The sequence below is a fragment of the Passer domesticus genome, chromosome 3, assembly GCF_036417665.1.
Source record: "Passer domesticus isolate bPasDom1 chromosome 3, bPasDom1.hap1, whole genome shotgun sequence".
Lineage (NCBI taxonomy): Eukaryota > Metazoa > Chordata > Aves > Passeriformes > Passeridae > Passer > Passer domesticus.
In genome coordinates, this window is record NC_087476.1 from 89645317 (window position 1) to 89662052 (window position 16736).

The following is a 16736-nucleotide window of genomic DNA, read 5'->3' on the forward strand; positions in this document are numbered from 1 at the left end:
GCAGAAGTTTTTTCGTTGCCATTGTGGTTATTTTCATTGGCCTAGCTTTGACCCAGCATATGGGAAAATCAATTGGTGCTGGCACACAGGATCCTTGCCCTGTGCCGTAGGAGAAACTGGGAGCTCCCACGTCTGGAGCTGAGCTGACGACCCCCTGGCAGGGGCAGAGTCTTCTCTGCTAAAATGAGCTAAAAGCTTTCCAAATGTTGTCTATGACACATAGAAAGAAAGAATAACTTTCTCCTGATATATTTTCCTAAGGTGCCGCTTCTCTTTTGAATGAGAAGCCTCTTCAAAGGCTCATCTCGATGCCGTGGTGAAACAATACTCAATTCTTGGTACTGAATGTCTTCAATTACCACAATACCTTGCAGGATATGACACTAGAAAGGTTATGCATAGAGAGGATAATTTTGGTTCATAGCCTCTAAATGTTCCCAGTGTTCTTTCACCACGCAATAGTGTGGTGAAAGAAGATGTCTTCCAAGAAGTTCACATTACTGGCTGGAGTAAAATAAAATAGCTATATTGTTTCAGCCAGCAATTTCTTCCCATTGTCTTCGCTTTAAAAACCGAGCATACTCAAAAGCAAAGGGATGTGTTTCACTACAATTTGAGAACTGTACTGTAACCAAATATTATCTTCATTTTGCTCCTTGTTTCATGTTACTTTTTGGTCCTTGAGTTCTCCAAAGTTCATCACTGTCTGTGACATTACTGTGACTTGCTAACTTTCTCATTATTTCCCCAATCAATAGGAGAACAATATATGGTGTTATTCTGTGTTTCAGCTACCTGTCACTCAGTGTTTTATCTCCATTGATACTCCAGGTACTGCTCACAGAAACCAAAGTAGGCTGTCTTGTCTTCCGCTAATCTTGAATGCCTTTTGTTCAAGAGGTGTTTTGTATTCATCAGTCAACTAAGGACTCATCCTGAAGAAGCCCTCAGTCAGCACATAGATCTCAGTGAAAAAGGGATATGCAGCTCGTGAAATATTCATAGCAAAAGGTACCTCAATCATTTTCACCTTTTGACCCTTTGAAGCTAAAAGGATTATCAGCAGTAAGTGGCAAATCTTCTGGATGGGAAATTTTCATAGGTGAAATACCTCGCCATTCCTTTTAGCCACTTTTGGTATTAAGCCTATTCAGAAGGTCCATTTATCTACCCACTCTATCTGCCACTAAAATTATGTCAAACTAAAAACACTTTTAATAAAAGTCCAAAGTTAAAATGATAGTGATCAAAATCTGGAAATAGCCAAGGCTTTTTTGAGAAAAGAAAAAATGCCATGGATGTTTTCTGCTGCTGGCACTTCACTGGGGGCAATGAAAAGTCCTTTTAGAATAGCTGTAATAAATACAGCATAGTACTATTCATACCCAGAAGTGTCATTTGGGGAATCAAGTGACAAGTCATCTCAATTTGTGAAGTTAAAGTCTAGCACAATAAGTGAGATTTTCTGATACTTACAGTCTGCTAAAGAAGATGAATGCTGATGGTGGGCAATTAACTTGTTCAGGGATCTCCACAGCTAAGAACCAGGCTGCAAAGTCTGCAGCAATGGTTTGAGGAATGATTGCAAATAGAAGGAGCCTTCAGAAATTGGATATCAGCTCTCCACATCCAAAAAAAATTAAATTTTACCTACCTAAATAAATAAAATAATCTCTGCTTTGGCACTAATCCATACAGTCCAATCCACAGTCTGTATCCTCTAAGTAACAGGATCCATCCTTTCTAAACAGTAGATTAGCAGCATCACAGACATGCTCCAAGGCAATGAAAATAAGTGGCAAAATACAGTGTACACCTGGGCAGAAACAAGGACAAGCCTGGGGAATCCTGAACACATACCCTGAGGCCTACTGGGAAAAGGAGAAGTTTCTTGGTGGGGCAATCCCATTGGAAGCATCAGCATAAACAACCCTGATGTCAGGGCTGTGCAGATGCATGGCTTGTTCTGTGCACCCCGAAGTTTTGGGTGACTCTGGTGTCATTGTCTAAAAGACCATGTAGTCACCAGACCACCCACCAGCAGTGTGGGTTGTGCCCTCCACTGGCATGGATTAGCACATGGTTTCATAATCACCCCAGTGTAGAAACAGCTCTTCTGTTCAGCATCCTGATACTGGAAAAGGAACAAATTCCCATTTCACACCCTCTCCTGTCCCATATACCACTCTTCTGGTGGTATTTCATCAATGCAGACGAACAGTCAGAAGAACATCCATTGCTTAACAAGCAAATACCAGTGGCCTGGAGATAACACATCCTGAAACACAAAATGCAGTCAGGATCCTCGAGGATAAGTTGGTGCTGTGTTCTCAGGCCAGAGAAAGGACAGCAAAGTTATCCCAGGCTGCAGAGATTGCCTGTGACAAGACACCTGGTCTCTGCCTCAGTTTCCTGAACAGCAAATCTGAGTCAGCATCAACACCTTTTATAAAATATTAACAACCCCCCTTTTCTGTAGGGGAATTTGGCTTTCTGTGTTCTGTAGCACTCTTTTGCCTCTTGCTGATGAATCCACATGTGAAGTATATACCATCAGTAAACAGAATGCTATTGTATCAAATTTTACACAGAAATGTCCTTGATTTTGATAACACCTCTGCAGGTTCTTGCCATAGATTGAAAATTACTTTGGAATTGCTTGTAGTGTGCCCTTTGTGCTTGAATGCCCTCTGCCTTCCCCCCTTTCTTGCTAGAAGAATTTTTGGTTATACGTTCACATGAGAAAGACTCATTGAAAAAATAGAGCAAAGCAAAGACAATTAGTGTAAATAAGAGGCTTTGTGTCCTCTCTCCTGAGTATTTTCTTTACATCAGGAAATGAACAGCATATTTCAGTCCAATGTGATTCTTGGAGTGCATGAAAAAGTATGCTTATGGAAATAGATGGTAAAAGGTTTTTCTCTTTGATTTCTGTTAGAAGTATTTCAATAGGCATATTGGATAGCAGATTGACAGAAGAATACTCTTGGTTGGAGGTATCCTTCTGGATGACAAAAGCATGCTTCCCTTCAGTGGTAAATCATATGGATATAGCTACTATAAAGATTTATATTTTTCTTGGAGTCACGTGTTGTGATTGTTATTCTCCTCCCTATGGAAAAGCACAGGCCTGCAGCTTTAAAATGAATTTTACAGAGTTATTTCAACACTGTTGCTACAGGGGAGAAGTGAATGTGTTTCTGAAAACACTCCCCAGCAGGTTCAACACTTAACTCTCTTTGAGATCTCAGTGTTTCCAGAAATCTGTCAGCTGGTGGCTGAAGTTGGAATAGAAATGCTGATCTGGACACCTGGAGGAAGAAACATGGTCTGGGAGGTGCCAGGAGTCCAGCAGTTTTCCCAGACCCTACTGGGACTGGCTGAGTGAGTTACACTGGAAATCAGAGCATGCTTTTGTGGATTAACCACTCTGTTTGAGCACATTTAAGCAGAAAGAAAGAGCTCTCTGAGGTCTGGATCCTGCAGTAGAGTACATGGCTCCAGGACATTCATCCCTGATGTGCTCTCTCTGGTAAGCTCCCTGGCATTCTGTAAGGGACTGGCACAGCAAAGGGGAAAGCTCTACCCTGCACTGCCGCGGCAAAGAGCCACAGAGTGCCCATCTCCTTCAGGAACTGTAAAAGTCTCACTTTTTGTGCTGCTGAACTCAGATTGTGTCAGAAAACATGGGATAACTAATTACACTTCTGGGAGAGCTATATCCATAACATGCATGCAGAAGCCTGATTTTCCCCAAACTCTGAATTTTTTCCCCCATAATGGAACCAAGGCCTAGGATCTGTGTAAAATGTCAAACACCTGCTGGAAAAGAAACTTCTGCAATAGCAAATCTAGCTCTGCTTCTCTCTCAGAGGCTTCAAAATATTCAATGAGCGATTATGAAGCCAATAAAAATACAGACAGGGAGGCACATCCTGCCATTAACTTCAAAAGAAAATTACCAAACAAGCGTGCTCAGAGGGGAGCCCCACTGCTCAGGGAGAGGTGGGGCAACACAGACCCTTTCACCTCAGGGTCCTGGATCCAAATCCCGTTGAGCTCCCAGTCTGTCTCCAGGACAACACCAAATGAGTCCTTCACCTCAGCCCAGCTTCAGGTGTACAGATCTGCTTCTTGCTAATACCTGGGAAAATGAGCAGTGTTGAGGCATATGTCTGATCCTATTGGTTTCACTGATTGAAGACTCTCACTTGTTACCTGTCTGTAGGTCTGGCTCTTTAGTATATACAGCTCTTGTCTGATCAAAAAAATAATTATCATTTAACTATTGAAACAAGAAGTAGGAATTAACATAAACAAAAGCAGTAATTACGACTGCTGACTGTAGGCAAAAAAAGTGTAAAGGGTGGTATCAACAGCCCACTGTTGTCCCATAAAACAGGAAACATCCTTAGAAACTCAGCACAAACTTCACCATTTTAATGCTCAATCTCAACAGATACTAGCACATGCAATTAGATTTTCCTTATAACTTTAATTAAGGTACCCAATATGAAAAACAAAGGCAACATCTTGCTGTCACACATACCTCAGTATCAAAGAGCAGCATTAGCTAGAAATGAATCACAGTGACCCTCTGCAAATGGGCTGAATGTTTTCATTTTGCATGCTGAACCAATTGAGTCAGAAGTAAGCAGCAGCAAGATTTTAATTCCATATAGTACATCCCCACCTCTGAATTTATTTACCAAGTATAACATTTATTTAATGTAATTTAGTTCTAAATATTTAAAAGCTCACTTTGTTTAATATGTTTTCAAGTACAAGATGTTAAGTAATTATGGATGATGTGGTGGTCTTTTATTAGGTAGTTAATGACCATCTGGGAATTCAAGCCCCAAGGCAATGCCAAGGGCTTCTGAGTATTAGCTGGCCATTAACATAGTGGTAATGGACTAGCACACTCTACATGATTATGACTATTAACTAAGCATAAAAAAGTAACATTCAAATTAAAATAGGAAATTCAGGTTTAAGGCTTCTCTAGCATCCTTAATTTAATCAGATCATAGTGACCCATATGGCTGAGTCTTGTGCTGAACTGGATCATACGGCAGGGATTCAAGCTGGCCTTTCCTCTGGCCATAGCAGAGCTGTGTAGTCAGGTCACCAATGCTCCAAGGTGCCACTGTCCCCTTGCCACAGACACAGGCACAGTCTGGGGACCTGCTTATGCTGGATCTGCTGCCATCCCAGTCCCCTTGCATCATCTGGGTGCCTGTGAAGCAGGAGCACGGGAGGATGCTGCTCTTCCCTGGCATCATGAATGGAGCCAAGAGGGATGCCCTGACCTCCTTCCCACTCCTGGGGCTCAGAGGCTCCTTGCTGGACCAGCTGGCATTCTGGAGACTGGCATTACCCCAGAGCTCAAGGCTAGGACTGTATTTCCCTACTGCACACTTTGCAGTCATTGCAGTTTTCTGGTGCTTTCTTTTCTCTTTTAATTAGGTGATGAAAGACAAAGATATTCATTGTGAACCAATCTTAGATAAAAAGGTTTAGTGCAGTTTAATATGCTCAGGCAGTGTTGCAGCTCATAAACAATACTTGGGAGAGGAGACAAGAGCAGATACTGATTTCATTTTGCTGCTGGCTCAATTCTGCACTTCTCTTAGGCAGGTATCAACACTGCTTTCACAAAAGTTAGAGGTAGAAAAGATCTATTAGATTATACTGTTCTCTTGACACGATAATGTGCTCTGTATAGACTTGCATTGAGTTTGTTTTGCCATTGCTTGCCGGAAAGTCTCTGCAGGCTTGAATTGCCATCATTTTGCCATCAGAATGACATCTTAATATGGTCTCTGCTCCACAGAGTTGCCGTGACATTATCATGAGATCATTAGACTATGCTAAGTCACATGCAAGTGAGAAAAACATGATGTTATAGAAAACTGCTGTTGGGATTTGAAAATTTGATTTCTATTTCTTCATTGCACTACAGGTCTTTGGTCAGGAAAAAGACTTCACTGGAAACCTAATGGGCTGTGATAATCTGTGAAAATGCTCTTTATTGTTATCGCAAAATGTTAAAACAATTTTTTTTAGAACAAAAATGTCTTTATTGTTATCAGACTGTCCTTTTTTTTAAAAAAAAGAAAGTGAAAAATGTGCACTTTGCTCTGGGATGGGGATCTGATTAAAGCTGGGTGTAAACATGCTGAAATAAAATATTAAAACAAAAAAAAAAGAATCAGCATCAAATAAATGCTCTTCACAGAGAAGAAATCACAGTACATAAGGGTTTAGCTGAAGACTTTACATCTTTCTTTTTTTTTTTAAGTAAAAGAAACTATTTGGAGATTTATTACCTATTTATTTGTATAGCACAATGCATCCCCAAAAGACCCAAAGAAATCTGAGCTCTTAACAAGCCCTGTGCTTTTGAGGTAAGAGTTTCTCCACTGATGAATGCAGCCATCTCTGGGCTGGAATACAACAGTTTAAGAGGACATAGCAATGCTACATGAAGATGAGAGCCAAAGAAAAAAATATGCCCAAGTTGTGCACAGTTAATGCAAAATATTTGTACTGCTGTGTCCCTGGAATACACATGATCTCAAGTTCAGGAAAAAATTAAAAGGTTAAAAAAGTTACAACCAAAGGAACAACAGGACAGTGCCAAGTGAAAGGTCACAAGACAAATGAAAAACACATCAAATGGCTCACCCACTGATGTGCTCTAATAGCAGAGTGACCCCCATCAAAATGTTCACCATAAGTGCAGTATCAGAAATTCTTCAAAGAATGCATGAAAATGTTGGCTTCCTAAATTAATCAAGTTTTATGGCTTGCTTGGAAATTTTGGTCAGGACTTCTAAATAATAATGTACCACCTCACCTAATACAATTTCCCCCTGAAAGCACACCTTCTTTTCCAGTAATAGGAAGTGTGCTTATTGCTGCTACCACCCCTATTTTATGACACCCTATGTGCTCCTGGTAGTGCCCAATACTAGGAATGATCTTGGCTTAAATTCTGTGTCCATTTACCTTAATGATTTCACTCCACTGTGCAAAGGGGAAAGAGAAAATAAAGGTTTAATGTGAAATCTGAAAGCAAAGGAACTGCACTTTCTAACACTGTGTGGTATGCTCATCCAGAGCAATTATTATTGCTCATTACATTTCCATGCAGAAATCATTACATTTTATATCACAATATGCATTTTTTTATAAGTAAGCTTTAAACAAATTAGAATACTTAATATGCTTTTTGAACTTTTGCCAGATGTGTGCTCCCAAGCCGGTTCCTTCTATTTACATTCTAGCATTTATCCATTTCCAAATATGAGAAGATTTATCTATCAGATTCTGTGCAAATTCAGTACACAGATAATTTGTAAAAAGCTTTCTTTTTCAAAATGTTCTGTGGTTTTTCTAATCTCATCTCTTTTCTAATTTCCTAATCATATAACCTTGAAGTCTAAAGACACAGCCTGTGATAATCTGTGTAAACTGTCTTTATTGTTATCACAGACATTTATTAAAAAAAAAAAAAAACAACAGATACACACGCATACACATTCAAAGCTGCCTTTTAAGTAATACTTTAGTCAAAGTTCAATCAGATCCACATTACTGCTACTCATCAGATAGAAAGTGTTTGCGAGCAGGAGGGGGATATTGACTTTAAAAATTCACTGGCGAGGCGTACAGAGCCTGCAGGAATGTCAAAACTCCAACCTGCATTTTGATGTTTTTGCCTCAGGTTAGTCTTGACTGACATGCTTGGAGCACTCTTGTTTGTGCTCCGGCATCCATTAACTGTCCTTGACTCAATGTTACACGGGCCTTTACGGTCAGCTCGGTGCCTAATGGTTACGGCAGATTAGATGCCACGAGGTGTAAGAAAAGCATACGCCTCACTTTAAGGGATCACATTGGTCGGTCCCTGCTTCATTAGGGGGTATTGTTTGATCCTAAATTAATGAGAGCCTGTTAATTATTATTCTGATAACTCTGCTTCACATGGGAGCATGTCAGGCAAGTGGTGCTGTAAAGAAACAGAGTTTTGCAAAAGAAAACAGAAAGTCAAGGTTGAGGTGTCTTTGAGTGGGCTTGGTTTACACGTAAGGCATTTCACTCAAGTGCAGATGTGGCTAGATGTGGGGAAAAGAAAGTCTCAGCTGTACTTTTGTTCAGCATTAAATGACTGCCTTGCAAAAACAGCTCAGAGAAGGCTTATCAGTCCAGCATATAGATAGATGTACACATCCATAATCCCCTGCAACGTGCATTGCTGACTTTCCTTCTCTTTGACTTTGTCCTTCCCTGGTTTCCATAAAGTTTTTGAAAAATGATCCAATACCCACTTACATTTGGGTTCATGGAAAGTCTCCCTTTCAAAATAGGGTAAAATGGGTGCTAAAGCAGTGTTAACATTAACAATAATTTTAATTATTCTGATGTCACTCACGTTACTGGAGAGAGAGATCTCTACAGTAAGTGCTGACAGGTACAAATGTGCCCATAGAAATGTTTTTCTTTAACATCAAGCTTAGATAAGCTTCTGAGGTGCCTATATTCATTTACCGGGAAGTACTGAGATTAGACAGATGTCTCAATTTAAAAAGGGAGAAAAAAATCTCATGTAGATGTGACACTCGTTCACCTGTGTTTTTCTGCCAGTCTATATAATGCTATCAGAACATAACCAGAGTTTTGATTTATACACCTCGTTTGACGTTGACTGGCAGCTCTACAGAGAACACATGCAAAGAGATGGTAATTTAAAAATACTGAGATCTTATTAGTCCAAATGGAAAGAAAAAAAAGATCATTTCATTTTACTTCTTTTGAAATTAAATGGGGGGACAAACCACAAAAACCGAACATCTCCACACCGAGGCGCTGGGAGTGCGAACCTGGATGGGGCCCAGGATGTGCAGATGGCCCTCGTCTTTGAAAAAGGCCAGGCGAGGAATACCAAGTGCCCTAAATTCTAGCATTGGAGGGGCTTGGCATTTTAATCTGACTTAATAGTTGAGGGCAATCTAGGTTATTAAATTGACCTCTTCCACTTATCTGAGATATTTCACCAGAGAGAGAGAGGGAGAGGTGCTCCTCACTGCTCTGTGGCTTCATGCTACTCAGTTGCTGTTCACAGGAGTAAATGCAGAAAGTGACTCTTCAGCTCTGCAGGTCATCCATGACCATGAAGTTGTGCCTAAAATTAGTGTCTTTCAGTTTGAAAACCTTTGTCTGGGCTCAGCAAATTCTTCAAGTTTGAAAAGCTCTAGGCAAAAAGGGTTCTGAAATGAGCATTATTTTTTCTGGTAGTGTCAAAGTTGACTCCAGCCAGACAGTGTTCCCAGAAAAAGCCTGGGGCTTGTGATATGGTGAAATGTTTGGAATTAGAATATGGCAAGTATATAAAAAAAATTGAATGAGTTAAGAAAAGGAAAGAAGCATATGTCCCCATATAACTTGCAAGGATTTTGGTTAGGAAATGTCAGAAGGTCACATGGCTGGCTCCTTTTCTTCGCTGGACCATAAATTTCTTTATCTTGAAACAATGTTTTTCTTTCAACAAATAAAAAGTTAAGAAGGAATTGGAATGTTTTAAGCACAATGGTGGTGAGAAATGCCTGTAGATTTTTCTCACTTTTTTATGTCTTGCATTGCTGAAACCACTTGAATTGTCTTCTGTTTATTTTCCTTTGGAGGAATTTCTACTGTAAGTGAATAATTCTCAGCTGACAACTCTTGAAGACCAGAAGCCTCCTTCCCAGCTGCAGAATGAAGCCACAAGAAAAAGCAGCTTCATTCAGCTTTCCCACAATGTAAAGCCTCTCTGCCTCAACCCTGACCTAGTGGGTGGTCAGCTTAGGCTGGGTAGAGTTTCCAGATTTCCAGAAAACACTACTATCAGTAGCCAAGGTAGGCTCCCACTTGGTGTTAATTTTCCTTGAAATTTCTGAAAGGAAAAGTTCAAAATAAAAACAGTTTACATAGACAAATTACTCACTCCTTAGCTTGACAGTGAACTCAATATGTTTGGGGCATTGCTAAAAAGAAAACTTCAGTGGAGCCAAATCCAGGCAGCTCTGTGGACACACCACCTCACAAAGAAGTACAGAGCATGCATTACACCTTCTGCCAGGCACAGGAACTGGAGTGGGAGCTGCAGGAGGAAAAACAAGTTCTGCCTTGGCCACTTTCCTGCACGCCTTCTCCTGCTTCTGCTTTCAGGTGCCTCAAAAAGCACATGGGTACATCAGGAATGGCTCCATCAGGGTACCTCCGGTTTGCTGGGCCAGACCTGGGGCTTCCTTTTGCAGCTTTTGGAACTGGGGGCAGGTGAGTAGGACTATAAGCCATCACCATCTGCCAGTGCTTCTCAGTGCTGCAGGTGGACTGGTGCTAACGTGTGGTTGCAATCCCATGGAAATGTGAGGAAAAAAGTGTATTCTGTGAAAAGTGATCTATCTTGAAGTCAAATCACAATATGCTTAACAAGCTGTGCCTACTTGTAAAAAGGTCTCAGTATCTCCTGGAGAAGCTCAATTTCCTGGTGACATACCATCTTGTCAAGGCTGCAATGGGAAGCAAAACTTGAGGTTTCTGGGAATTTCCTTTGGATGGAGGTTTGTCTAGATGCATAAAAGTATTTATATGGACAAGAACAAAAGGTGTGTCATGAAGTTTGGCATAGTCTCACTTCACATACCTTGTAGTGTGTGCTTGCTTCTTTTGGCCCTCAATCATTGCACAAAAGAAATTTCAAGGTGACTTTGAACCTACCATCTCTTCAGAGGGCAACATGAGAAGTGAACTCAGAACTGGGAAACCTTGATGTATATATGTACAAATTTCTGAATTGCAATGTGCTTCACCTTTTTTACAGCAGACAAAGACAAATTCTGCATGCATTCTGTTTCACGGCACTCTCTGTGGAAATCACGTGTCTACTGGAAGCATCCATGTGCAGAGGATTACCCCCACAGAATATACATGATGTAAATGAAATTTTCAGCCCTGTCTGGGGGAAGCTTTCATTGCTGTGATGGAGGCAAGATCAGGGCAACATGCATGGCTCCCACCTGGCTGAGGGAAGGCATGCAGGCTGGGCTCCACCGTGTAGCTGCTGGTCCTTGACATTTGATATACTGCGGTCGAGTGACAGGAATTGGGATCTCCGGAGCTTTGCAGGCATTTGTCACAGTCCAATTTGTTTTGCTATGAAGTTTCCTGCAGTTTTCAGCTGTGTTGGAGCTGCTGTGATTGTCAGATAAGTGTGTTTGGCTGTGGGTGCGGCTGAGCCAGAGGAGGGTGCCATTTCGGAGGTTTTGCTTTGGGATATTTATAGCTGGAGGAATAAGCACGTGCATGAGAGAGTTTTCCAGATGAAACACATGATTCCAGCACACTATGGAGTTCACCTTGATGTGAGATTGTCTGCTCATAGCAGATACGAATAGAAACAAAAATAACTTAATGTGGCTGGTACTAATGCTGACCAGGAGTGCGGAGCAGTTCCTGCTAGCAAAGCACCCACCCATCAGTCTCCAATGTCACTACTCATGTGCAGTGCCCAGACATGGGAAAGTGATGTCTGGTTTTGATGGTGCTAGTTGACTCTGTCCTTTAATGTGCAAATCTTGCTTTCACCTCTTCACAGTGACACATTTTCCACAGCAGGGATGCTGGTGAGTTGACATTAGCTTATAAAGTGGTGCCCATGCCACTTCCCAGAATAAAGAGGAGAGCTGACTTTGGCAAAGTTGGAAAAGGACTGAACAGAAATCTTACAATTCTTGATGTTTGTAATGAAACTGTGAAGGTGCCTATTTCTAGAAAGGGAATGAGGGGCTTAGTCTTGAAGTAACGACAGATATTAACCTGCAGAGGTAGCACTAGATTTCAGACAAACATCAGCTTCATACTTTTATTAACAATGAGCAGGAGTTTCAGAGCATTTTCCTGGAGCATTGAGCTCTCAGTGCACTGCCATGAGCTGCTTTTAAAACTCCTGCCTTGCTGGTGTCTAAACCCTTCATTTGATCTGGCCTGACCATGTCTGCAGCAGCCTGGAGACTTAGTGAAGGAGCAATGTTTGTCAGGGCTTCATTAAGGTGTTAATGTAGGCAGGTTATGCGGTGGAAAAGTGTCCACCACATAACTGTCCATGAGCCGTTGAAAAAATAAACACATCAGCATTTTTATTGCTGTTATTCTACATGGATTCTTCTAACTTAACCCTGCAAACACTTAACTGGTGTCAGAAGAATTTTAAAATGTGCTACTTCTGTCCTGCATCTACTGAAACCTCTGAATTCACCCATGCTACCCAATTAAAGCTAGATACAAGTTCATTTTTCAAAGGATGGCTTAAGTTGATCCTCATACATGCAGATGAAAGATAAACTTTTATAAAAAAACGTTGACAAAGGGGAAGGGCAGTTGCTGCATGAAATATAGACACAGGAGAGATCACAGCTGATAAAAGTAATGCAGTTTAGCATATTAACACTCATAAATTTTAAAGGTATATTTATATTAAGAAAATTAACTGTCCAAAGATAACTGTTTAGGAAAAAAAAATAAATCTTCACTTTAGGGATCTTCCTGTGTTGTTGCTTTTTGAAGCCATTTGTACCGTGGGCTTCTACAACATCACTTGGGAATAAGTTGTAAAATTTAATAGAGCAGCACATGTAAAAGTAATTTCTTTTGATTCTGCTGACTCCTCATTTCATCAGGTTGTCTTAGTTCTTGTGTTCTAGGAAATAACAAATAATCACAATTATCCTCTAGACACCTTCTCTGCATTTTTTAGGATTTTCTAAACCTACTTATTTTTCAAGACATACAGTCTGTGTTATTTTCTCTCTTTTCTGATTGTATTTTCTCATGCTTATCTGTTCCTACACTTGCGCAATTGAATATTTTTTATTTTTATATTTTGGAGGAGGAGGAGGAGTGAGAAAAGCTGCTCTCAGCACAGGATGTTGCTGATATTCATCTAATTTCTATTTTTCAATGATTTTTTACATTCATATTTTCTGTCTGTCACTGAGGTTTTTCAAAGATGCTGTGACAGGTTTGTGTCCATCACTTCCCTCTAAAGAATTCATAAACCCAGATATGTATTTAAAGTCAGTTATTTATCTCAATCCTTATTAAATTTACTACAAATTCTATCAGTATTATTGGACACTCATTCTAGTTATTTGTTTTTAAAATACCTTATATCATGCCACCTCCTTGAAACAGATTACAGCCTCATTCTTTCCAAAGAAACAATCTCCATTCACAGTTTTTCCTGAAAACAAGTATGGATCAGACTATGTAGAAAGCTGATTCATATAGACATTACCTTTTTTATTACTTTTTTCTCATTCCATTTGCCTGGGAGTGGCTGCGTGTTGATTAAACTACTTGCAAAATTGCATCAGAGTTGCTAGATCTGAGTAAATCCTTGTAGTGCTCCTGTTTGTTGTTTTTTGGGGGTTGTTTTTAATGTAGAAGTAAATATAGGCTACAGGAACATTTCCATTCCCTTTCCCCTTGGCATTTCTTTCCACACAGAGAGATGCTCTCTCTGGAGGTATCCTTCCAACACCAGTAGCTTTTACTTTGAATCACAGACATCACGTAATTCTCCAGTTCCCCTTTTTGGCTTGTTCTGCCAGTACTGGAGACCTCTCTGACAGAGATTGTGAAACTATTTTGATGTTGTACATCTTTCTCTTTCTGGGAATTTGTGCAGGCAGTTTGTAGAGATTGAAAAGGTATGCAGTAGATGTGGGGATTGCATCTCCAACTTTTTCAGATGCTGTGAGTTTCCTTAACCTGTCAGATATTTATCTTGGATTATGCTGTCTGTGACTTTAAGTCTGATCTCAGTTTTCTCATTTCCAAAACCTGTCAAAGAAACTATAAAGCCAAAATTCAGTATGTTCAAAATACATATATGTTGCTATAATTACAAATATATTGAACATAGGTATTGTTAAATATACTGACGATATAGTGGCTGAATTACACAAAAAATTATATAAATATATTCATATATGTATGTCCATGTATAATATAGTCCTCAGCTCTTCTCCTGCATTCATCCTAATTCTTTCAGAGGCATCCATTCAATTACACCAATACTTTCCCACACATTTCCTATTTTTTTATCTCAGATTTTCTTTACCAAAAAGAAAAATAAAATAAAAAAGTAAAATAAAAAGCCACCTCTCCATTATTCTTCCTCCCTGCACAGGCACTTTTCTTCTGTTCCCGTGTGTCACAGGCACTTTTAAAAGGCTGAAGAACAGATTTCCACTGGACCCAATGTGGTAAACAATTCTGGGTTTCCTCATCAAAAAGCATCCTGGGAAAAGATCCTTACTTATTTGTTCTTGTAATATCTTTCATTTGTAATTGGGTAACACATTCATTCATAGGACATTAAACTGGAATAAAGCCTACATTCTAATATGTTCCAAGTCTGGAACAAATAAATATACAACATCTCCCCCCCACACACTTCTGCTAGTTAGCATGTGGTAATTAACAGTTGTTAAAATGACTAAAATTTCAAATGTGGACATGCTCCGTGAGAAAACCTCAGTGTGATTACACAGTGAGCCTTCTGTCAGAAGATAATAGGTATTTTTAGCAACCCCCATCTCACTTTTGTATGAGTTTTGTTATATCCCAATCCAAAAAAAACCCCATAATCAACTTTGGATTCTGGCAATCCTGGTTTTCAATCAGTCAGAACATCAGCATTTTCACATTCCGGAGGATATTCACTTTGTTGTTTTCATCTCCATTTTACCAAGAGATGCTGGAATTAAACCATTCCAGATCCCTGTGATGAAAAGGATCTGGAAAGGGGTCGATGGGCAGCAGAGGGAGACCAGCTGCTGAGATACTGGGGGAAGATGTTTTGGAGCAGCTATTTCCCTGTTGCCTTGTGTTGTTTGTGTTTGTGGGAGGGAGAGCACTTCACTGGGGACTGGAGAGAGGATCCTTTGGTGATTTACTCTTTTTGTATAGGTGGTAATAATTACCAAAATGCACAGGAGCAGAAGTGGAGGTTCAGATCTATGAGATAAAAGCCACATAGCACTGGTCTGAGGCATGCTCATCAAATAATTCAGGAGTATAGAAGACACCAAGAGAGATTTCTTTTTCCAAGTAAGTTTATTTTGGATAGCATTATACAACAACAAACAAAAGGGATAGGGATGTTTTCTGCAGAGGACAGTAGTGTGACAAGTAAGAAAGTGCAGCAGGCTGGTGATCAGAAACTTGTTTGCTTTTAATTGATTGCCTTTACTGAACCTGGATAGTTTTGATAGACAAACTGGCCTGACAAGGCACAGAAGCATTTCAGGTTCTGCACTGGCAACAAAAGGACAGCACAGCACTGTTGGGAAAGATGGCAGGGAAACATGGAAATGTGCTGCAAAAGTGAGAGTTAAATAGATTTTTGACCAGGGAGCCTGCCCTAGCGAAGGAGCCTTAGAGGCTTCATCCCAGGCTGGATGAGAGCTGCTGCACCAGGACGGCAGTGGAAGGAGACTGGCAATTATCACTGGCACTTTTACAAGTGAGGAGCTTATGGGGCTCATGTGATACCAAGTGCTCGTTGTGCACTGAGCAGTTGTTCTGGAAGCCTTGGCTTTGTTTTCGCTTAGTCCTGAGAACAAAAAAGAAATGTTGCAAGGAAAGTGCAGAATGAATCCAAAAAGAACAATGCAATTGCGCTTGATTTGTTTAATTCTGAAATCAAGGTCACTTAGAAGTACTACAGCTTTTATTTGTTTTATTGGGGTTTTTTCTTAGGGATTTTTTTTTTTTTTGGCAACATCTTTCTTTTCATTTGACGGTTCTGTCATCCCAGAACTGTATAGGTTACTGATCCTGCCTGTATTCAAAGCTGTTATTAAGTGGAGTCTTTTAGATTTTAGAGAAATGATAATGGTTCCAAAGATGACAGAAAGTGGCAGCTGGTGACAAAAAACCCCCTTGATAAGACGACAACAGTAAATCAAACTACTGCCACTTTTTCGTTTCATGTTTGTTAATACCACCTCGCCTTTTGAAGTTTAAAGCAAGGTTCAAAAGAGCCAGGTGCTGAATCATAATATTAAAGCAAGTAAGGAGCTCCATGAAAGAGAGGAGATCTGAGAGGGGAAAGCAACAAACACGGCTTTCAACTGCCTTTTGTCGGCCTTTCTGCAGATGTCACCAGTTGTTATCCCCAGCAGAGGCTTCAAGCTTGTAGCAGTGCCTCTGGCTGATTCCAACTCAACGTTTCAAGTGTCAATCAAAAAGGAAGGACGCAGCTTAGGTCCTGGTCATTGTCCTGTGAAAAGAGCCAAGCATTTAACATTGATTTAGCTCCCTCAATATACAAAGATAGAGCCAGCTTTGTGCAGCAAAAGGGCCTTTGGCAAGGTTGCTTGTAGAGCAATTCCATCGCATCCGATGCTCCTTGGTTTAGCTGTCACACTGCAGTGTCTGGAGTCCTATGAAAAGTTATTCAGGAATGAGTGAGCAAATTAAAAAGAAATAACATGTTCTCCTAAACAGCAATGTAAGGCTATAGAAAGTGCTTTTAGCATCATATAGCCCTGAAAAACATTTTTAATAAAAGCATCCTGTGCTTTTAAATGCCTTTTAACAAGGAGAATAACATGTTTTAGGACAATAAGAGGCCCTTGTGAAACCCATCTCCATTGGATTGGATAAGCAATTGTACCCAT